The 22,837-nt window shown below is 35.5% G+C and overlaps 2 pseudogenes across 2 annotated transcripts; both read right to left on the reverse strand.

The window, feature by feature from the left end:
• Positions 1–1,718: 1,718 nt before the first annotated feature.
• Positions 1,719–10,558, reverse strand: LOC145228229 (uncharacterized; annotated as a pseudogene). Its single transcript, XR_013860041.1, has 13 exons — positions 10,493–10,558; positions 9,998–10,146; positions 9,693–9,851; positions 8,318–8,476; positions 6,752–6,913; positions 6,023–6,175; positions 5,522–5,587; positions 4,344–4,496; positions 4,019–4,165; positions 3,610–3,710; positions 3,344–3,535; positions 2,862–3,087; positions 1,719–2,695 (listed from the first exon to the last, which is right to left on the reverse strand). The product of XR_013860041.1 is annotated as an uncharacterized LOC145228229 (transcript).
• LOC145228228 (protein NLRC5-like) lies at positions 10,153–22,396 on the reverse strand (annotated as a pseudogene). Its single transcript, XR_013860040.1, has 7 exons — positions 22,111–22,396; positions 21,536–21,711; positions 19,594–19,719; positions 17,951–18,142; positions 14,199–14,300; positions 13,891–13,959; positions 10,153–12,277 (listed from the first exon to the last, which is right to left on the reverse strand). The product of XR_013860040.1 is annotated as a protein NLRC5-like (transcript).
• Positions 22,397–22,837: the final 441 nt, after the last annotated feature.

Consider the following 22,837-nt stretch of genomic DNA (forward strand, 5'->3'; position numbering starts at 1 on the left):
TTCACTGTTTAAGTTTGAATCTTTTAGTGCTAGTTAAACATGGGAGTCAATAAAATAACAGTTTTCTAAGTAAGGTAGGCAAATCACCAGCAAAGTAAATTGTGATTAAGTAAATTAATTAACTCATCCATAACTTTTTGCCAACTGATTTCCAACATTCGTCAGTCACAACCACAGCTTTTATATGGGCTCCTCTAAAATATGCAATCCATGCAATGCACATAAAAATATATATAGTCGTTTTAGGCTGATATCCTCCACACTTTGTGTCTGGTTACTTGTACCGAACACTACATGGTATTGCATGTTAACACTTCCATGTAATTATATTAGCCCCAAAAGGCTATCTGAGACTAAAATTATGAAGTTATTGTTATTCCAATCCCTCACCTTGACCCAAACACCCCTAAGCCCCCAACCATCAAAACTCACAAGTGTTATTAACAGATTGTGTGAACTGTGTGGATTACGTATTTTATAGTAGCCCCTATCATACAGTCCAAATCGATTTACAACTCGTTTCTAAGTCATGCACTTTGTGTTTGTGACTGGTCTCTGTCCCTTTGTTCCCCAAAATATTTACTCCATCTGAGTTTTAACAACCAATCTTTTCATCTATTTCTATTTTGAAAACGATTTTAAAAATAAAAAAAATTTCTGCAACGGTTAATCTTTTTTGGTTTATCTCTTTCCAGTCGCCCTTGTTTTAGCACTAGATAAATTAATGCCAGTCCAACACTTATCAACTTGTCATAAACATAAACAAACGTGCAGTCGAGTATAAACTTTAAAGGTGCCTTCACGCAAACGTAGTAATGACGTCACCAAACACGCCATGGACGGACAAACTCACGTTTCGACACTTGTAAACCAGCGGACTGCGTTCAAAAGGATGCTCGTAATTGCACAGCGTTTAAATCAGCAATAATCCGCTATAAATTGGTGGTTCATGGGATTTTAAAGATGCAATAGGCCTATTCTTGGTGAATGAAAACTTACTTAAAATGTATAACCAACATCAGCCCAATTTAAAATGTAACCAACATTTAGTCCGCCAAAAGAAAAAAAACTGACAAACATTGATGGATTAATCACGCCAGAGCCACTATATTGACCACTATATATATAGATATATCACGCCAGCGATTGTTTGTCTCGGGCACGCCTATCTCATCCCCTGCAGCTCTTATAACTTCATTGCGTCACCAAACGTAGCCTAGGCTACGTTTTGTTTTGGGCATGGTGATCTGCTCGAAGTGGACAACAGCAAGTAATATTTACGTGGACGTAATACTACCCATTTAAGCACCAAAGCCATTTCCTTGACATTGCTTATGGCAAGACCCCTCGTTTAGCGCTACTGCGCCAAAAAAGGATGTTATTACGTTGTTATTTACTGTTTTGCGACAAGCAAAATCCTACGGGCAACTTGCCCCATCCAAAAACAGAGGTTTTTGTGAGACTCACATACATACCGAAACTGACGTAAATTTTACGGCGTATGTTGCGTGACTTCGGCATAGCGGTTCAAGTACAACCAGCCAAGACCTGAAAGATCCAAGTAATAGCCTACCTGTGTATATTCTATTTCCTACACCGAATGCCCGTCAGTTTTTATCAGGGAGACTCGAAGGTCAGTCAACACCTGCCAAAAAGTGCATCAACGGGATGTTGCCAACTGCGACATGAAGAAGTCGGCCCTTGCCATTCACGCAATATCACAAAGCCATCGCATTGATTTCTCGAGTCATGGAAAATTCATCTACGGGGCCACACAATGAACTTCAAAGAAAAAATTATACGCTGCTGCGCTTTATAACTCTGTTTTTGTACTGTTTTGTTTCCAATCCGTTTTTCCCTTTGGTCGTCTCGTGTGTTGTTATTCGCAATACAAAAAAAATCAAACAGCAGTGATGCTTTCGGCGTGCTACAGACACCTGCTCAAACATTAGAGGCCCATTCAATCGTTAACAGTGTTTTCGTTGCGTTGTGGCGTACTTTCGTTTAAATCTTTTTTTTCTTTGTTTATAGTGTACCGTACAACGGGCATTCAGTGTTATTTATCCTGTATCGTCGAAACGTTGGTACAAAAAATACAATTGCTAGAAGAGCTCTATAAAGTTGACAACGGTTCACGTTAAGTTATTATGCAATACTATAAAAAATACAATGAGTTGTTGAGTTGAGTTTATTTCGCTGGGCAAATAGTAACAGAACAATAGCGCTAAAATATTCACCAAGCCGGAAATAGCTGCGCAACGTTTAGACGTTATAAAGCGCGACAAAGTTAGGGGCACAATTGGTGGAAAGATGGTGGACGCGCTGCAGCTACACCATTACTATTAGCTATTTGCATAAGTGCTATTATCGACCAAATGCACAAGAGTCGCTAATTCAACATTCTACATCAATGCAATAATAGGCTACTGTTTTATACAAAGTACAGAGCAGATTTAAACACACATCGCCTATTCACACAACAATGCACAATTACACACCTATCTATACAATGTGTCTACAACGATACAGTCGCAGAATGTACGTAAAACCATTGAAAACTAGAAGGTGACGTGAAATTACAAACGATGCAAAAGTTTTCTCGTGCTTTATGTATCCAGGGGAAATACATTTCCTGTTGTTTCGAAGTGCACATTCTCAGCTTCTATGTTAGTGACATGCGTTGGGGGTTGAGCGGCTAAAAGAAAATAATGAATGTTTTTCAGCAAATACAAAAACTTTCAAGAAAAAGTTTGTATGCTATAATAAGCCCTCGTAATATTTACGACTTACGAATGCATGCGTTAGTTAGCTACAGTTTGACATGCTCTTCAGGTAGGCCTACTGCAAAAATAACAACATACCAAAATGGCGTCCCTCCACATACACATCCTTTACGATATCCTCCTGATTCGGATTGTTAAAGATAATCTGAAGTTTCACTTTCTTTTTGCCAGTTTTCCAGTTTTCGCTGGTCTTGTCAAGCAAAACTGCCAGGAATCTTTGATGTTTTTCAGTGTAACAGTATGTTCGTCGGGGTCTGCTTCTGTATTTTCAGCGCTTACTTTGATCTGCCCTTGACTTACGTTCCTGTATGCAGTTTGATGAAAACAGTACAAGTTAAAAGTGATGACGCTTATCTCCATTCGTCTGTTTTTATACATTCTTAACCCTGGAGTAGTTATTATGAGCTTGCTGTTCATACTCGTACCACTGGACGAAAGCAAAAAAAACGCTAAAAAATGTCCTTGATTTGATATTGTTACGTGCCTCTTGTAAGAGAAGGTCAGCATGAATGTTCTCACATGTACAAATGTAAGGCACCATTTTTGCCTTAAAAACTAACCTGAGCCGAATAATCATGTCAAAAACTGCATTAAGTGGTTTTACGTCTTTTGTTGATTCAATGTTGTCACAAACAAACACAGATGCGATGGCTTCGGAGACAATAGTTTCCTCGCAAGGTGAAACCGCTAGAATGATTGCTTTCTCCCTTAATAGACCATGATACTGATAAGTAGCACAGACCACATCAAACCTTCGAACAAAAAGGTTGACTTTATTACTAGGCCTATGCTACCAAACTCAATATTGGACAGTGTGTTAACATACAAACTGAAGTGTGTAGTTTCAAAAGTAAATGAATGTGTGCTTTGATTCATGACCCGCGTAGCTATGGCTTCCCATCTTGAATTACACCTTTTCTGGCGAATCTGTACAAGAACAAAAAAACACATGGATTTATTATCATGGCAGTAAAGTGTTAAATTTAAGTCAAGTTAAGGACAAGAAGTCGGGAGGTCTAGCAACAAATCTACAGAACAAAAACAAAAAACCTACATAGACCTTCAAAAATGATAGTGGGGTGTGGTCTGTTTAATGTCGTCAGTAAGGCCACAAATTCACTGGGTTCTTCCCTTAACCTAAACCAAACTCCAAACAAACTCAGCATTGTTCATTCTTCTGTTTTCTCTTAAAGTTTCAGCTTTGGCAAGACCAAAAACAATTCGCTCACACTTACTGTAATAGAAACAGGATGTTGATCATTTCGATAACAAGTTGGAAGAGTGATTTCTACTGGTTTTTTAAACCTGAAACCCTCTGGTTCACATCTCACAATGGGAGTAAGGCGACTTGCAGAATTGTTCTCTGTGTCACTGGGTGGTAGCTTGAAAAAAAACATAACTTGAAAAAACGACAGTATTTGCATAACAGTGTTTTAAACAAGGTTTATTCCAGACCTAATGACACAACTTATCACAGAATGTAGCAGGGAAAAAAACTTTGCCTTCTTTGTTGGTAGTTTTGAGTTTTTGAAAATATTAGTTTTTTTTAAAAATAGTTACCGTCAAATTTCCATATCCAATGTTTGAAGCGATTGAAATTTTAACATCCTCATCACAAGCACCTGGAGGAATTTTCAATGAACAACCACAAACTGTAAGCAATCCTCCATTTGCACCAACAGTTTGAGTATCAACATGCACAAACTCATATGTCTGTTTGCAAGAGGTAAGTAACAGTAAACTTTGGGGTTCAGAGTTTTATCATTTGTAAATTGTATTCAAAACTAGAAATGTAGCTTTCCTATATAATGCTAATTTATATATTCTCTACTTTATTTAACAATTTACTCTATACACCATTTAATCTACTAACATGATTGCTTTTGCCTTGCAAAAACGAATGGGTCACCACAGATGTATATATGCAAATAAGCAACAGTATTAATATGATGCGAATATTTCCAAACTGTAACGAAAAATTACCAAATAATGTTAATTCAGTCATAAAATCCTGATAGGATTAAAACACTAACTAATTGCCACTGTTGCAAAATGTGTATATGGTTCTGCAGAAACCTTTTGGGATGTGTAGGTAATGTAGACAATAAATTTGAAGGACTCTTACTTGACCAAAAGCGTTTAACAAACCAGCAGTAGAAAAAAGAAAAAAAAATATGGACAAAAACAATTTGTGTCCCTTTCAGAGAAAATGAGCCATAAAAATATATTAATCAAAGAGACTAACTGGACGATTTTCTAAATAAGTAATAGACTACAGATGGGGTACATGATTTTTATGCAATTTGACAGATTTTGCACTAAACAAGATCCAAACATTGATTGGAGGACATTGTAAATACAGATTTGAATATATTTAAAAGTGGACATATCAAACGCTCTATATCAAGTTTAAAGAGCTCTTCTGGCAAATGTGATTTCCTGCCGCATAATTTATAAAATTGCAGCAATTTTTCAGTGAAAGAAGGTCATTGTTTACTTCTTCTTAATCACATTTGCCAGAAGAGCTCTTTAAACTTGATACTATGCCTGGCAGCAATAGCTTATATAAACGCTCTATATTATATTCAAATAATTATGAAGTCAAAAACATATGTCTCGCTGAGGGTAAAACAAAAAGAGACGCAAGCTTAAATTATCTGGAGTTGGTACTTTCTCATGCTTGTTAGGTTAAAAATCAAGTCCTAAAATTGCTTTGGCTTAGCATCTTGAAGTCATACCTCATTACTGCTTGTGCATGCAGAAGCTTCTTCCAACTTGTATCCAAGACCACCAATATTGCACTTCTGTAACATAATTACAGATACCACACTGCCAGAAATGTTATATACTGCCCCTTTAATAATAACCCTGTGATCTTGTTACCACGAGTTGTGGATGGTTTTTGTCCATCCCAAATCCATCATGGTATATTGTTTTACCTCTACAAGGCCAAATTTATCGGGTCACCCTTTCACTTGGGGAAGCCAGTTTTGTTCCATCAGTAGAAAATGGCTACAGCGAATCAACGCCTTGAATCGCAAACCATGTTACACGCGCTTCAAAAGTACCCCCTCAGTCATTTTGAAACACACTGGAAAGTCGCACTAGTCCACTTTTCATCGTGCCCATGAAAATGGAATGTGACAAATATGAGATCATAAAATGATATTTAACTAGTCAAAAAGGTGTGTTTGGTAAAATGTTGATGTTAACAAACTAGTGGATTAGAGAGTACTCACCCAAGTAAGGTTGGCTTTTTCTAAGATCTTTGATCCAACAGAAGTGATGTCACAACCAGCAATCCATAGAAATTCAATGCTGTTTAAACATCCAGCCATAGCAATTGCCCCATCATCGCCAAACTTGTTGTTGGCTAGGTTTAACACGGTCATCTGAAGAACAAAGAATAAGTCTGGCTTTTCTCATATTGACACAATCACCTCCAACTTCTATGACTAATACATATTACATTACCACAATAGGTATATCACATTGGATCACTACAGTCATGCAAACAACATCTTAATTTATGCCCTAAATACCTCATCTATTATGTATGTAAATAGAACAAATGTTACAGATTCTTTTTTAACCAAAATGGGAAAAGAAACCACCACAATTAAAAACTGATTTGCTGATTAGAAACATATGTCTACATGGCAGAAGGAAATCCACCTAATGAAACAGTAATAAAACTTTAAAAAAATGTAAATCTACATACTGGTTCTTCGAGATTTTGTTTCGTTGGAAAAAATCTTCACATCATTAGCATCCATTCCACAATCAAGAAGGTTGAGTCCTTGTGTTTTGTGAACACATTTGGACAGCATTGGAACAATTTCTGAAGCAATTTTGTTGCCAGCAATGCTCAAAAGCTTCATCTGTAAAGGATACTTTTAAATATTGTCTACAAAATATTTCTTTTAATTTAAAAAATATAACTAATTCTAATTTGATTTTCGACTTACTTGATGGCCTATTTCAAGGATAGCAGAAAACAGTGGTTGCAAGCAGGTACCATTCAAATTACAGTTGTCCAACAACAGTTGACATAAATTATGGACACAAGTTGACACATGTTTGACACCAATCAAACCAATGTTGCTGCGACACATATTGAGGAAATTCATCTGTAAAAGAAACATAAAAAAGTGAACTACAATAAATGCAATTTGATATATCACTTTGCTAAAAACAAACAAATTTTAAATAAATTTCTTTAAATTTGCGATTATGAAAATGCATTTAAACCAGCAATGTCTTTTATGTTTTTTTACAAATATTGGTCCTGTTATTTATAAATTGTATTTTGCAAAAGTTTATTACCTTTTAAGGGTTTTTAAAAGGCAACATGCATGGCTAAGTCATAAAAAAAACCTCACCATTATGAATAATGTGCAAAAACTTGCATGAAAACTGTATTTCTATTGTCTAGATTTTGTCAAAAATATATCCCAAAAAATGCTATTCAAACCCTACTACTATTTCTTGAAACAAATCTGAATAAAAGTGGCTTTTCTATGTGTAAAGACAAGGCTCAGAACAAACTTTCATTCATTGCATTGATAATCATTAATAAAATTAATGTAAAAAATGCATTGTAAGTGTATGTAAAGGAGGGTATGGGATTTAATAAATAGTGTCAAGGGAGACACCTAAAATTAAAATACTCCTGATGTACACCATTTGACCATTTTGACCAGGATTGTTAGAATGGCGGCTTAGAACATTTTGCCATTGAACATACACTACAACCACATTCAAAACATTTTAAAACCAATATATTCTCTATGCTTATTGTATATTGGGTCCCATATTAGCCAACATTTTCATAACCTTGGTTTGTCTCCGCAGAAACACACACAAAGTTGTAATAAGGTATTGCTATTGTGCAATTATCTTTAGATTCTAAACAACAATATAGTTGCAAGCTAAACGATTTTGATGGACAATAAAAAAGCAAAACATTTACCAGCAAGAGGGGAGTAAATATCTTGGGAATTATTTTGAATTTCATTTGGATAAGAAAACTAGACTAACACCTTTCTATTAGCCTAAAGTAAGGCTTTGGTTTAGCTGTGAACAAAAAATAACTTTAGAGGGCAAACACTTAAAGTGGTAATTTGAAAGAGTACAATGTTTAGTTATACCCCAATATTGCAAACCCTTAGGCAAGCACAACCATTTTAAAATTTTCGCCCTAAGGGAGCCTGGGGGTGAATCGCTGGTTTACCTGGGGTAAAATTTTTGATTGAATATACATAACCGCATTCAATTGGGTTACTATTTATAGGGTGCAATCATTTTGAATTCATGAAAGATATTGTTAAAAAACTTGAAATGCACTCATTGATCGCAGCCTAAGATTTCAAACTTTTTGTCCAATTCAGTTTAACCGCATTAGCATGTTGAAGTAGTAAGGGTGGACAAAAAATAAAGCTAACCGAGATTAACAAAATTCTTTCAGGAAAGCGTGAAACATTCAAGCTCTTTTGTTTTGCAAAGTTTGAACTGACTTTGTATCATTAACGTACTGGCTTTTGTCGTGTTACGATTTGGAGGCACATATCTTTCAGGTCAGCATCATTAAATGAACAACGCAAGTCCAGTCCATCAACTTTTTTTATAGTCGATGCCAAAGTAGTCAAAGTTTTTTGTGTCAATACATGTCCACTCACGTCCAGCAATTCAATCTGCAAAACAGTAATTATGCTTGCACCATCAACTAGTTTCAACCACTATAACAGCCAAGATCAAACCAGAAAGGTGGCTTCCCTACATATGATTGTTTTTCCCATACATGTGTTTATGCGAATTGGATACGGCATAAAATCATTTTTTCTAGAAACCCAGATAGTATTACAGACACAGACAAATTAAGAAGCCATTTTCAAACAAAGGTATATGTAACAAAACTTTGTTTCACAAAACATATCCATTGACGTGCAGTAGCCTCTCACCACGTGGTAGATAAACAACCATGTAATAACCCTATACATGGTTATCAGTAGCACTTCGGTAAGAGTCCTTTGTGTTTAACACCAACGTTTTCCCTATTTTATATAGCATTGTTTCTCTAGTCTAAACAGATCTAAACAAGCTATGGTGTTACAAAAAAACATTCTTAGGTAAATTTTGCGATACCTATGCCAAGTTGACCTTCAATGACCCCTCGTCGAATAGCGGCCATGCTGACAATAACCACTCATTGCAGCTTTCGATATTTCATTTTTTTTACCTTTATGTTAATAAACAACAAACATGAACATACATGAAACCAAACAATCATTTATGAAGTTAAATCACATCTGAGGTGTGAATTCTTTGCCAAAGCTAAATATGCACATGCTAATTTAATAAAACATATGACATTGCTGCCCAAAAGCAACCAATTTCAGATCACAGAAAATACCACCCAGTACAACAGCTGTTCATGCATGACACAGAGATCTACAATTGTAAACCAATGAATAACTCCCTCAGGATTTATGTGCTATAGTGTTTGAAGGTTTACATATTTTAGGCTGTAACGTAACCACTGGACTGATTAAACTAAAAAAAATAATTAACAAACAAGAACCACCCTCCAAGCAACTGTATAAAATTTCAGCACTTATATTTCTGATATGAAGGACTGGTAAACCTAAAGACGAATATTTCAGGGTTAAGGGGTGAAAATAGGCAAATTTAATTTTTTTTACAAAATCTGTTAAAATACTTTACAAGGTACCATTCAACAAAGTTTAAAACTCCTGAATCATCTACTTGAGTAAACATAGCTGTTTCCAAAAAATCATGCAGCAAGTGTTTAAATTTGAACAAGTTCTTTCTTGACCAAAACAAATCAGTGTTACAGAGAAAAATGAAAAAAAGACAAAAACAATGTTAAAGTCAGAACAAAACACTTACATTATTATCTTGATTTGTGACAGCATTACTTAAGGATGTAAAATCATCATCTTGCAAGTTGCAGTTGACAAGTCTCAACATAGAAATTGTGTCAATGCATTTGTCCAAATACTTTCCAACACCGCTAAGGTCATTAGATGACAACTCAAGATAATACAACTGTAAATACACTTTTTTACATTAGTATATCAGAAAAAATTAAATGTTCAATTACAATTAAACACAAAATGCACATCAAGTTACTGAATCTACCATATTTAAATTAACATGTAGCAATCATTTGATAAAACATATTTATTACCCACATGATTATTTTGATGTCCAATGACCTCACTTAGTTTTTTTACCAAGAGAAGTGGAAAATAACACTCCCTTAGCGTCAGTTCAATAATATCAGTAAGCACATCGAAAATATCATTGATAAATCAAGTTCGTTCACATGTAACTTTGTGATCTGTCAATATAAAAAGTATGTATTGCACCACTAAATTCAAACTGTTAAAATAGCATTTTTTTTCTTGTATACACACCCACAACGTTGACAATAGGCCGTAACTAGAAAGAGACAAAAATTTTCAGAACTGACGGTGTCAAATTTTAAGCAAAATTCTTATTTACAAGATTAACTAATTTTTTTTCAAAATCTGTTTTTGTATACAGCCTCAAATTTTGACAAACCACCAATCATCAAAGACTATTTTGCCTGTTCGGCCAAATACTGCTTACTCTAATTATTCTTAACATTTGGTAACAATTACACAGACTTAATACTTATTACCTACATATTTAGTTCAATTTACTTTGTGCTTTGAATGTCGAATTGTTTGCAACAATATTTGAAAACCTGCTCCATAAAAAGAGGCTGGCTCCATCACATCTCCTACATTCAGACTAAGCGGAGTATGAGCAGCTCTTAGCACATGGCAGAAACAAATTACATCATGTGGGAGTATCTCTCTTGACAGTAACAACGAACTTGGTAGGAAACTGGCAACAGCCTTGGTTAAATCATCATCTTGTGCCTCATAGACCCAACTGCATACGTTAAAAATAGTGAAATCATTTTTTCTTGAGAAATATTGTGATACTAATAGCTTTGATTGCATATCATTAAAATATTCATCTGGTGAAACTGGAAAATCACGAGGCAACCTGCTCAACAAATCTGTCAGAAGATTGAGAAACTTGGATTTCAAAAAAAATTCTTTTTCCTTGAGTATGTTAGCAATAGAAAATATATCATTCAACTTTTCCTGTGTTTTCTGGTGACAAAATCCAAACAAAAAACGAGTGACAACTTCCCAACGACCTTCTTGCACGAACTCTTCCATGTTAGCAGTGAATTCTTCATCAGAGGCAAACACCATGAGATAGAGTGCAGCTAAAAACTCCTGCCATGTAGCATGAATGAAAAAAATAAGTTACATTTCCATCCAGAATTAACAAGCCGGGCTCAGGTGCAGCATTGGAACACATAAATGGTTGAATGGATTCAAATTGCAATCCATATTCAGCTAAATCATTTTTTTTAAATTGGAACTGACGATTTTTAACACCAACAAAGGCAAGCCTGGCCAGTTTCTTTAGGGTCATTTTATTTGTCTCAAACTGCTTGTGTTTTTGCCACTCGTGTAATTGCTCAACAAAAACTTCAGTAACTGAAAACAGTTTGTTACTTGATAAATTCTTAGGTATAAACTTCATAATCATTCTGCAAAACATTGGAATAAAACATATAGCAGAAATGGTGGGTTGTGTTTCCAAAGTTTTTTGAACCAAATTTTGTTCCTGCTCAGTTTTAAGGATCTGTTTGCTGAGGAGAATCTGGGACTTTTGATCAAGACCTAAAACATGTGCCATAAACAAAGACCTGCAGTCTGGGTTGAATTTCTCAAATGCTACTGGACGTGAAGCAATCACTTTTTTGGCATTAGGTAGAAGGCGACCGTTTAAAAGATTCATCAGGATGTTGTAAGCACTTTCCTTTTCATCACACAACTTTACAGCAGATGGATGTTCAGAAAAGTTTCCTGTGTGTCTGGCTTCATCAAGACCATCAATGACAATCAGTGTGTCTGGAGATCGCTCAATTTTCTTCAGTATGTATTCATCTGTTTCCAGCTTGTGTGTATAATTACAATCAGTGGATGCAAGAAGAAACTTAAGGACATTGTATTTTTCTTTGTTTTCAAAGTTAAGATCTCTGCTTGAAATGTGGAACACAAATGATTCAGGGTGAGTCTTGATCCAATGTTTGATAACTGATTTACAAAAAGTGGTCTTACCAATCCCAGCCATTCCAGTAACACCTACAACATTACAACGGTGTTTATTGAATGATTCTTGTGATGATTTGACACTCTCATCAAATGCGTTTTCTGCCTTATCAAACACTTTCTCGGCAGTTATATTGTTTTTATAAGTTTGTTTGCTTTGTTTTCTGAATGACCAGCTGCTTGAATTTCCAAACTGTTCTGGGGTTACATTTTTTTCCTGGGTAACTTGCAGAGGGACCGGGTTTTGTTGGCCAACTTTTTCATTCACAGATTTCTTGCATGCATCTTTGAGCACACGCATTTGCAACTCTGTAACAATTTTATGTGCATTTCGTTAATTTGGGTCTCAGTGTGGTATACAAGTTCAGTACAAATGTATTTGTTTTATTTAACACTTTTAAAATACATGTTTTAAGAAGGCGTATTAAAAAGCAAAAAGGGCATTTGTGGCAAGCTTTTAATCCCATTAACAGGTATTCACAACGATACTGAAAGTCTATAAACAGTACATGTTACTGGTAAAGTTACTAATCTACACTTCTCCAGCAGAGTGAATAGCTGTTCTGAAATTTTGTTTTAGAGCATGGAAGAAATTTCAGTCAAAAAATCAAAAGGCATCACTCGCCGCATCAGACTTTTATTTGCACTTTTAATCTCTCATATCTTTCCTATTCTTAGTCAGGTTTCAGTTAACAACCCAAACACATTGCACAACATGACAACATACACTTCAGAAACTTAGACTATGCTCACTATGTTTTGAACAAAATACTGCAATACTGCTGCGCGAAATCTGAACAACCTTTAATGACCTTTTTGACAAGTTTTTCAATAGCACGGAGTCCTTGGTGTTCAACAAAATCATATTTCCTAATTTATACAAAACTCATGTATTGTTTCTTTAGTTCATTTGTCCAAAAATGAAGAAGTTATGTTGTGACGTAAAATCGTTCTTACAGGGTTTTGCCAAACTTACAAGTTGACCTTATGTCATGCAGCAGTCAAGCCAACAATGACCGTTCAATGACCATTTTTTGTGGCTTTTGTCTAGTTCACTTTTTGACCTTTATGTTTAGCAACAATCTTTTGCCCGACTTATAACAAAGCAAAACACTGTTTCTCAAGTTTAAATCACTTCTAAGGTATAAAACCTTTGCCAAAGGTATAAATGCACATGCTAACCCAGTATACCATATAGCAGGGGTGGGCAACCTATGGCCCGAGGAACTTTTGAGCAGCCTGGGACTCGTATTTTATTTTGACCGGCCGGACGGAATGTATGTGCTAGAGCCTACTTTTATACCGAGGGTTGTTACATTAAACGTTGATAGTTAGTAGTTTATTACTAAGCAGAGGCATTGTTACGTACAATAACAAAATCATTGTGTGTTTGACTTTGCCTAGCACCGCTATGTTATTGCATGATTATCGTTGCGGCCTGCTGCCGCATGATATCACTACTTTTTGGCCTGCGCATGCAAAAAGGTTGCCCACCTATGCTATATAGCATTGCTGTGCTAAAACAGCTGATTTGCAATTACCAAAACGACTGCCTCGTAAAATGTCCGGGCAGTTTTTTATTTTGAAATTGTATTATTTCGGGATTTAGGAGGGTGAAAAATGGGTAAATCTAACTAAAAGTTACAAAACACTTTTGAATATTTTACAATACACCGACCAACAAAGTATAAAACTTCTGGATCATGTACTATAGTATGTAGAGCAGTTGTAAAATTTTCACGTTTTGGATGCCTGTGGGTGACGGCCGGGTCATTCAGGGTCAGACTTCAGAAGGATCAAATTTGCACTTATCATGTAAATTTAAATATGTTTAAAGCACTCTTTCTTGACCAAACTCATGGAACAAACCAGCATTAGACAGAAAAAAGGAAAATAATTTTTTTTAAACAGAATGATACAACCTTCAGGTGAAATTTCCTCATCACTAGATTCTGATGAAATGTCTGAATCTCCACTGCTCATCTCTACATCTGTTAAAGCATTACAACCCTTTCATTCAATACAGGCAAATAACTATTGGTTTATGTTATTTAAACAGTTGCAAATGAATGGACAATTTCTGAACCTATGGCCCTATGGTGTGAGTAAGCAAAAAAAAAAAATAGGGGCTCATTAACTAATATACTGCTTTCGTTAAATAGTATCAGTCTTTGTAAAGAGTTTTGAATGGTCAAAAGGTTGCAAATGACATTTATTCATCATACAATACCTTGAAATGAAGATCCTGCCTTTTGTTTATGTTTGGGAATGTAAATGTCAGGAGCAACAAGATCAAGTTTTTTGAGAGCTTTTGCAATGTTTTTAATTTTAGCTGAAAAAAAAACACTGTGGTAAAACCACAATGCAACATGTACAGGAGTAAATGAACATATATGTTTAATAACAAAAGTGTGGTAAATACTTTGCGGCCAAAAACAAGCAGCACTAAAGTCAGGTTCACTTTAGGTCAAATGTCAAATAGTTTATAATAGTTGTGCCGTTTAAACCACCAGATTGCAACTGTTGCTGTAGTGTAGTGGAAGTAACATTGCCTCATGCGCATAATCTTAGGGTTTGAATCCCGTTTATTTTTATCTTTTTTGAAGACTTGTAGAGATGCCGGCGGTAAGGGTTATTCGGGTCAGGTCAAGGTTTAAAATCATAAATAACATTAAAAACTAGAAGAGTGGCTTTCTGATATACTTCCATTTTATATATTCTATACGATGTTTTTCAATTTACTATACACATATGATTGTTTTTGTTAACAAAAACAAATGGGTCCCCATACGTAGTTTGTGCAGATTTACAGTAAACAAATGTTGCGGTGATTTTTAGATTCTTAAGGACAAATTTTTAGAAAGCATTAACCCAACAATAAAAAAAAATGTTCGTATTCTTTTTGCACTATTATTAAGTGTATACATAACAAATTGTTTTTCATTTAACTTTGTTTCGCAAAACGAGTACCATTGACCTGTAGTAACCTCTCGATGTGCACACGCCAAACAACTGTTTGATCTTTTGACACCGTTTTCAATAGCATGCCATCCTTAGTGTTCAACAATACTGTTAAGCCTAATTTATACATGCCTTGAGTATTGACTCCTAAATTAATTGTCAAAAAACGCTACGTTATGAAGAAAGTTGAACTGTGTTTGTAATACCGACTAGTTGACCTTAAGTAACCCGTGATCATGCGGCGGCCAACCTGACAACGAGCATTTAAAAAAACATTTATTTGGCAAAAAAAGTCAAGTTAATTTTTTCATCTTTTCTTTGAAAAACAAAGTTTTTCTTGACATATACAAAACCACGCTTATTAGGTTTAAATCACGTCATAGGTGTAAAACCTTCGCCAAAACTAAAAATGTGAGTGATAACTTAATAAAACGACATAGCATTGCTGTGCAAAACAGCTGATTTCTAATCACTGAAACGACGTCTCGTAAAACATCTGTCCGACGTCAAGCTGAGCCCTCCCGCTATCGTAAACCAGTGAGTTACTTTCTTGGTACTTCTGCCTACAGTGTCTTTCTTGACCAAACGAGCCTTAGACACATTTACGTTTCGGGGGCCTGTGGGTGAACCGCTGGGTCATTTGGGGTCAAACTTCTAGAGGATCAAGTTCAGATTGATAACTAACATATGTCCAAATTTAAATAAATTTAAAGCACTCCTTCTTTACCACACGAGCGATAAAAACCAGCGTTAAAAATTTTACGTTTCGGGGGCCTGTGGGTGAACCGCTGGGTCATTTGGAATCAAACTTCTAGAGCAGGGCTTCCCAAACTGGGGGTCGCGACCCCGGAAGGGGTCGCTTAACAAACTTGAGGGGTCGCAGAGAGCTGTACCAATTTCTGCAAAAAGTAATCAATACACTGGCGCGGAGTACGGGGGTGTGAGGGTGCCGCACACCCCCGGCCTTTATCTTTGTATAACGCCAAAATCGCATCTTTGTTCAAGTTACGTCGGTTTTAAAACGTTTTCAGCCAAGCGCAAACGCGCTTGTACTGACGCTATTGATCGAACAGACGTCGGTTGAAACGCAACAATTGCAATTGTTTTAAAATACCCAGGCATTTTAATGCAGCATAAACATGATATATAGAGTTACAAACGTTTAAGCATTGTTTGGCGCAATAACTTTCTCTGATAAAAAATATGCAATAAATTTCCGATTTTCAAGCAGTGTTAAATATCTGTTTTCAAAGCACTGCAACGGCCTAAACTTGGTTCAAGGTGAGCTCAGTTTAGGCGTCAACAATACACGATTTGAAACTTGTATTGCTTTTACTTTATTTTCCGCCCTAACAAATTACTTAAAACCTAAATCGTTGTGAAACTTGCCGACTCGGTAAATCGTCCTTTACGAACTTGCGTATGTTCTCGACGCACAGCAAACGTTCAAACCACACGAAGAAATTGTGACAAGTGCCCATTTGCAAAACAATCTGTCAGAAACTAAGGCTAAAGCACGTAAAAGTTATCGGTGTTTGAACGTGTAAAGTAGTAGACTCCGAGTACCGGTAGGTTGTTTTTAGTTTTCGCTCGAATTCGGCGTTTCAATAAATACAACAAACGTTTTTTTCGCATTGTTTATCATATTATCCGTGAAGGGTCGCGAAAAATTTAAAGAGATTAAAAGGGGTCGCGATCAAAAAAGTTTGGGAAGCCCTGTTCTAGAGGATCAAGTTCAGATTGATAACTAACATATGTCCAAATTTAAATAAATTTGAAACACTTTTTCTTTACCAAACCAGCCCCTTCAGGGAAGGGGAGCCATAACAAGCATTTCCAAACATTTGACCTGACATTACCTTCTTGACCTAAAGTGAACCAGACTCTAGTGTCGCTCGTTTTTGGTGTCAAAGCATCTACCCAAAAGTGTAGCAGCTGCAGGAACCAAATATTTCAGCTGATTTTTTATTGTAATTGCTATTAATATCATCATCAAAAGTCGCTCAATGTACATTTAACAAGCCCTACACCTGGCTTGATGAATTTAACATTCAACCTGAAATTATTTGCTTTACCCATATAACAATTCCACAACAACTATGGTCTAGGCTACCATTAAGCTGGGGCTGAAAATAAAGACAACTGGAAGCTGAGCATGGTTTTTCTTTACAAATTTATTAACTACCCCAAATAGTTCAGTCTCAAAACAATAAACCAATCTCAAATAGTTTAAGCTATAAAATATGACTTATGCTAATATTACAAGCAAAAAGTAAGTACAGTTCTATCCTATACAAATAAACTGAGTAATGCACCACCTCAGTCTTTGTTTTTAACACAGGAATGTTTACTACCTGTTTAGTAAGACCGTGGTAATTCTCTGTATTGTTAGGTTTTATGTGGCCAAAAGTAAGTACTTTTATGTACAGAAAAGTAAATATTTTGAATCATTGTTTTTGTCTATAGGTACAAATATCAACATTAATGGCTTCCAAACTGGAATAAGCAGTCAATTTAGGTACAGGAAAGCAATTTTAAAAGATATTCATCTATTACTCACATAATCCGTTTAATTTCATTAGCTTAAAAAATCACCCATTTAAGGAGGCTAGCGGAGTAAACTTGGGTGCTTTAGAGTCAAACGAAACAGATTACACATCTACATGACTATATCTGTCATCTGTAAAAGTTTCATCATTAACCCCTCAATGATTTCATGGCAAAAAAGAGTTGGACAATTTTGGGAGAGAAAAACAAACAAACAAACAAACAAACCAATCAAGTAAAATGAAAATGTGTTACAGTTGTGATTAGGTTTGTGTTTTAAGCAATAAAGCTTGTAAAACTGGGACATATTTGGTGGCACTCTGTATGATATTACTGTACATTATGGTTCCGCAGCAAAGGTATTGCATACCTGGATTGTAACAATCTTCTATATGAGTTTTCTATATTTAGATTTTGGTTTTATTTACGAGGATTTTTAGCGATTGGCAAGTATTTTAAAAATTCCATACTTACTTAAATTGTTTGCTCTCACCCAAGTAGACAAAATTTGATAACGTTGTTCAAGTGAGTTTCCCTTGTAATCACTTTCAATTTGTGACAATTGTATGTCAGCAAGTTCAAACTTCATTCTGGCAATGTCTTTTATGAACTCACCATCAGCGTATTGACTTAAAAAATCATACAAAAACCAAGCACGGTTGCGATCTAAAAAAATGCAAGAAATAATTCGTTCCTGATTACCATAGTTGTAATGTCACAACACCAATAATAATTAATCAGGCATTGTTGTCATACAAAAGAACTACAGTAATCTTAACCATGTTGCATGAAACTTGCTGACTTGCAATTACTTTTGACCCTGAAAGTCACACTTGTTATTCTAATAATTGAAATGAACCATTCCAATAGAAATTCAAAGATATGGTTTATATAAGTGTGGTTTGTCAAAAGTGTCTTTCTATTGAAAGTATCTTTCTGAATGGAATTGGTCTCCTAAGCTTTCCTGCATAGTACTGGATAGGCTTGAACAATTTATCCTCTAAAGCAGTGGTTCCCAACCTTTTTGTAGTCCTGGACCCCTTTTATAAATTTTATAGGTCCGCGGACCACCAACGTAATTTAGTCTTGTTATGTTTTGCATTTCCAGCATTAACTGTTATTATACTTTCGCTTTTGGGGGCAAAATTTAATCAACCTTCACAGTCCTTTAATCTCAACACATTTCTGCACGGTAGCAGTCAATTCAACAAAGAAATAAATTTTCTGAGGTACAATACTTAAACCAAAGCAACAACTTCTATTGTTAATGAATGTTGTGATGTCGCAATGGAGGTAACAATCACAAGTTTTCCTGATCTAAGGGTTTGATAAACAGTTTGCACTCATATGCAGGATTGTAAAAACGGTTTGGGAACTTAAAAATATTGTACTGCTGTTAATGCTACTACAAATGTTTCGTTCCACAGACCTCCTGGGGGGGTATCCCGCATGGACCACTTGGGGGATCCGCGAACCCCAGGTTGGGAACCACTGCTCTAAAGGGATGCAAAGCAATGACACAAGCCCATCCAAAGCTGGCACACTATCCACCAAGCTACACTGGCTCAGTAAGCCAACCAAAATCACATCGCAAGAACTGTTGCCAGTAAGCTATGCAGCATAAGTGAGCGTTGCAGTGGGGGATTGCCAGTTCGATCATTATTCAGCTAAGATCACCATGTTGACTTAACTGACTTAGCGCCAACCTTCCATGTGGAACAGGACATTATATATGAGGAAGCAAGCATTTAATTTGTTGAAAAAAAGCTCTAATTTGTATATTTGCCAGTTGCATTTGAGATTAGATGAATTTGTTTGAAATTTGCTTGCAATTTAGGCAGCCAGCAAACATAAACACATGCATTGAGACTGTTAAGATGGTCACCAACTAGAAGAATCCTAACCCTGCCAACCATCAATAAAAAAAGTGAATGAAGCATGATAAACGCAAAGAAAAAAAAAACCTTATGCATTTGAAATAGAATGGCTATTTCAACTGATATTAAATCAAGGGGCTGGTTTCATTACACACCTTTCATTTGAGAAGTCAACAGAAATTTTATAGCTAATATCAGAAAGTTTACTAATGACACACAAATCGTTACTATGTAACTTACTTCTTATGATGCATTTTTTTACATTGCTATCAATCAAAACTTCATCAATTTTTTTATCCCTTTTCTGTTTGTTTACTTCATTTTGGACCAGTATTTCCACGCCAGTTTTAAGTTCATCCTCCTTCTCTAAAAGCACAGATGTGGTTTAAATAAGTTCACTATACCATTGCAATGAACATAAGTTTATAAGGTGACTCTCCTTCAGAAAAGGGAAACAAGTTTAATACAACAGAAACTAGAATAGTGGTCTTCTTATATATTGCCAGTATATATATACTACGTCAGTGGTTCTTAACCGGTGGGAAATTTCCCACTAGTGGGAAATTTAATGTTTTCAGAGGGAAATTATGTAATTCAGGTAACCAAACTGGGGTCCGCGGGTCAAATCCGGCTTTGGATTAACCGTTGAAAGCCGCAACAACATGTAAGATTAATTTCACCAGGATTTGCAAGACACTTTAAACAAATCTAAAGGCCGTTTGTTACATCACAGACAAGACTAGAGTATCAATGACTTTGCTATTGTGCGTGAATAAAAGCCTTTCCTTTGTTGATTGTGATGCAATACATGACTAATGCAAGCAGAGGAGACTTCTAAAAAGTTTTACTCTCTCGCAAAAGCACAATTTAAACAAAATAAGATTGCAGTAGGCCTATACCTTTAGGGTTAAATGGACCAAATCGCTTCACAAAATTATTTCATTTAAAGAATAATTTGTTTTTAACGTAGGGCACAAAACATCATTATAAAAATAACAGAGGGGGAAATTCTTGGTGGTTGACTTTAGTGGGAAACCACACCAAAAAGGTTAAGAACCACTGTACTACATCATAGTTAACGATGTATCACATATACCATTTACTATATTTATAATGGATATATATACATTTGGCACCTACATTTCATTGGGTCCCTATCTTTTTCCTGGCACTTTATTACTTCATTGTTTCTGCAAGCATAATCTAATGGGTCCCCACATATGTGCATTTGCGATTTGGAAACCGTAAAAATAGGGCACAATTATTGTTAAACTGGAATAAGTTAACCTACATTAAGTTTACTTTGCAATATAACTAACATTGTAACATCTTAATTCCAACCAGTGAGAAAATGGTCAAGTGACGACTGCGTTCATGCATGAAGCAGAGGCATTTTTTCCATGAGCCACTATCGTCAATCACTACCATTGCGTCAGCCATGCACTGAGCGAGCACAAATTTGACAAAAGCCAGTATGTAAAAACATATTTGGGGCTGTCAGAAGAACTACTGATCCGATTGTACCGAAATTTTTAACAGCCAACCCGGAGCACCCTATCCACAGCTGTTTAAAATTTCAGCAGGTTAAGTCTTTTTTTCTGACCTCATTAACATGTGAACAAACAAACAAATATTTGGGGATAAAGGGGTGATAACAAATATATACAACATCAAGTTACAAAATACTTTAAAATACACTGCAATGTACCAATCAAAACATATGAAACTTCAGAATCATCTGCTTTAGCAAGTATAGCTGTTTTAAAAATTTCACGTTTTTTTCGGGGGCTGTGGGTAAACCGAGGGATCAAACGAGGTCAAAATTCACATGGACTATCTTTAGACCAATCTATAATGTGTGTAAATTGGAAAAAGTTTGAACCATTCTTTCTTGACCAAAACATGGAAACAAATCTGCCTTAGACGGAAAAAATATAGACAAAAACAACATGTGTCCCCTTCAGGGAAAGGGGCCCATATTAATACCACTTCATGTGCAATTATAATCTTGCATAAAAACATTAAAAAAATGATTTGATTGTGATGGATTTATGGATGAAAAGTGTTTATTAAACAATATATTCAACCACATCTAATATATTTTAATATTCTCAATGTAAACTTTTGAACATCCATAATATACTCTGGAAATCTATCTGATTGCACATGAATAAAAGAAAACCTTTTAGTTTGACCCAATATGGAGTTAAAGAATCCTCTTTTTTCAGAAACCGATCCACTGCTAAATCAGCAAACCCGAGTTTTCGCAGAAACTCTTGCCAATTATTTGGTAGAATGTCTACTTTAGCCAATGTTCTTGCAGTATCTGCAGCCTCTTTTGGAGAAATATTTTTTGACCTGTTAACAGTATATATATAATTGAAAGGTTATATCTCAAAGGCATTTTGCAATAGGCATCATAGTTTTATTCAAACTAACATATTTTTTTCCTTGTTCTTGCTGCATTTTTAATTTTTATATTTTTTAAACTATCATTAATATCATTTAATTTGATGCATACATAAGTTAGGAAAAACAAATGACTACATATAGTACCTTTTAGGCATAATTCCAGGATTTGAAAAAGCATCAATACAATATTATTAAATGGCATTAATTCTACAACCAGCACAAAAAATGTACAAGTTGCCTGAGATCAAGATAACCAAAAAGGCAGCACTTTGTGCCATATGTATAACACATTTAAAGCTATCCTCAAAGCATACGCATATTTGAACAAAAATAAAACACCCTAACCTGTCTAAACACAACCTATTTCCAAACAGTTTATCTGATGAGAAAAGGGGAACTAAACCTTGAAGAGGAAAGCGACCTTCTAGTATCATTGTTATACTACGAAACCTGCGTCACTCTTGCCTGTCCATGGTTACTATTGTAAGTGAAAACAGTCACTCCGTATAAAAATAACTTGAATCAAATCCACTTTGTAGAAAATCATTTTTTATCTTTTGTAGTCAAGTTTATACCGCCATTTTTTAAACAATTGTCAATATCATCGTTCCGCTTGAATTAGCCCGCTATCTTTTGACATGACGATTTCTAACCAGCTTTTTCACTATGCTTTTCACTATGATATTGTTAAGCACTTGACTTTTATTTGTTGATCGCAAATAAAATTGTGTCTCGTTATATATGTTATATTTCGTAATACAAATAAAAGGCAACGTAACCCATTGACGCCAAAGTCGTTTTAACGACCAAAAACTAAACGGGCACCAAAATAATCTTTATAAGGCCGCATTAACGTGGCTGTACACAGGCTGCGTATTCCGTCAACGTGCGTAAACGCATGCGATAAACGGTCGGTAATCTGACGTGCGTAAACGGACTGAATTTACGTTCCGAAAGTGGCTGCGTTTTGTGGTATACACAGGATCAGAACGATGCGATGTTTCGTGGTACAATGCATAAGCTGTGTAAAATAGTCTTGCCTTTGCTCCACCCTATCGTTTATCTCAACTGG

The sequence above is a fragment of the Phallusia mammillata genome, chromosome 5 (genome assembly GCF_965637545.1).
Source record: "Phallusia mammillata chromosome 5, kaPhaMamm4.hap1.1, whole genome shotgun sequence".
Lineage (NCBI taxonomy): Eukaryota > Metazoa > Chordata > Ascidiacea > Phlebobranchia > Ascidiidae > Phallusia > Phallusia mammillata.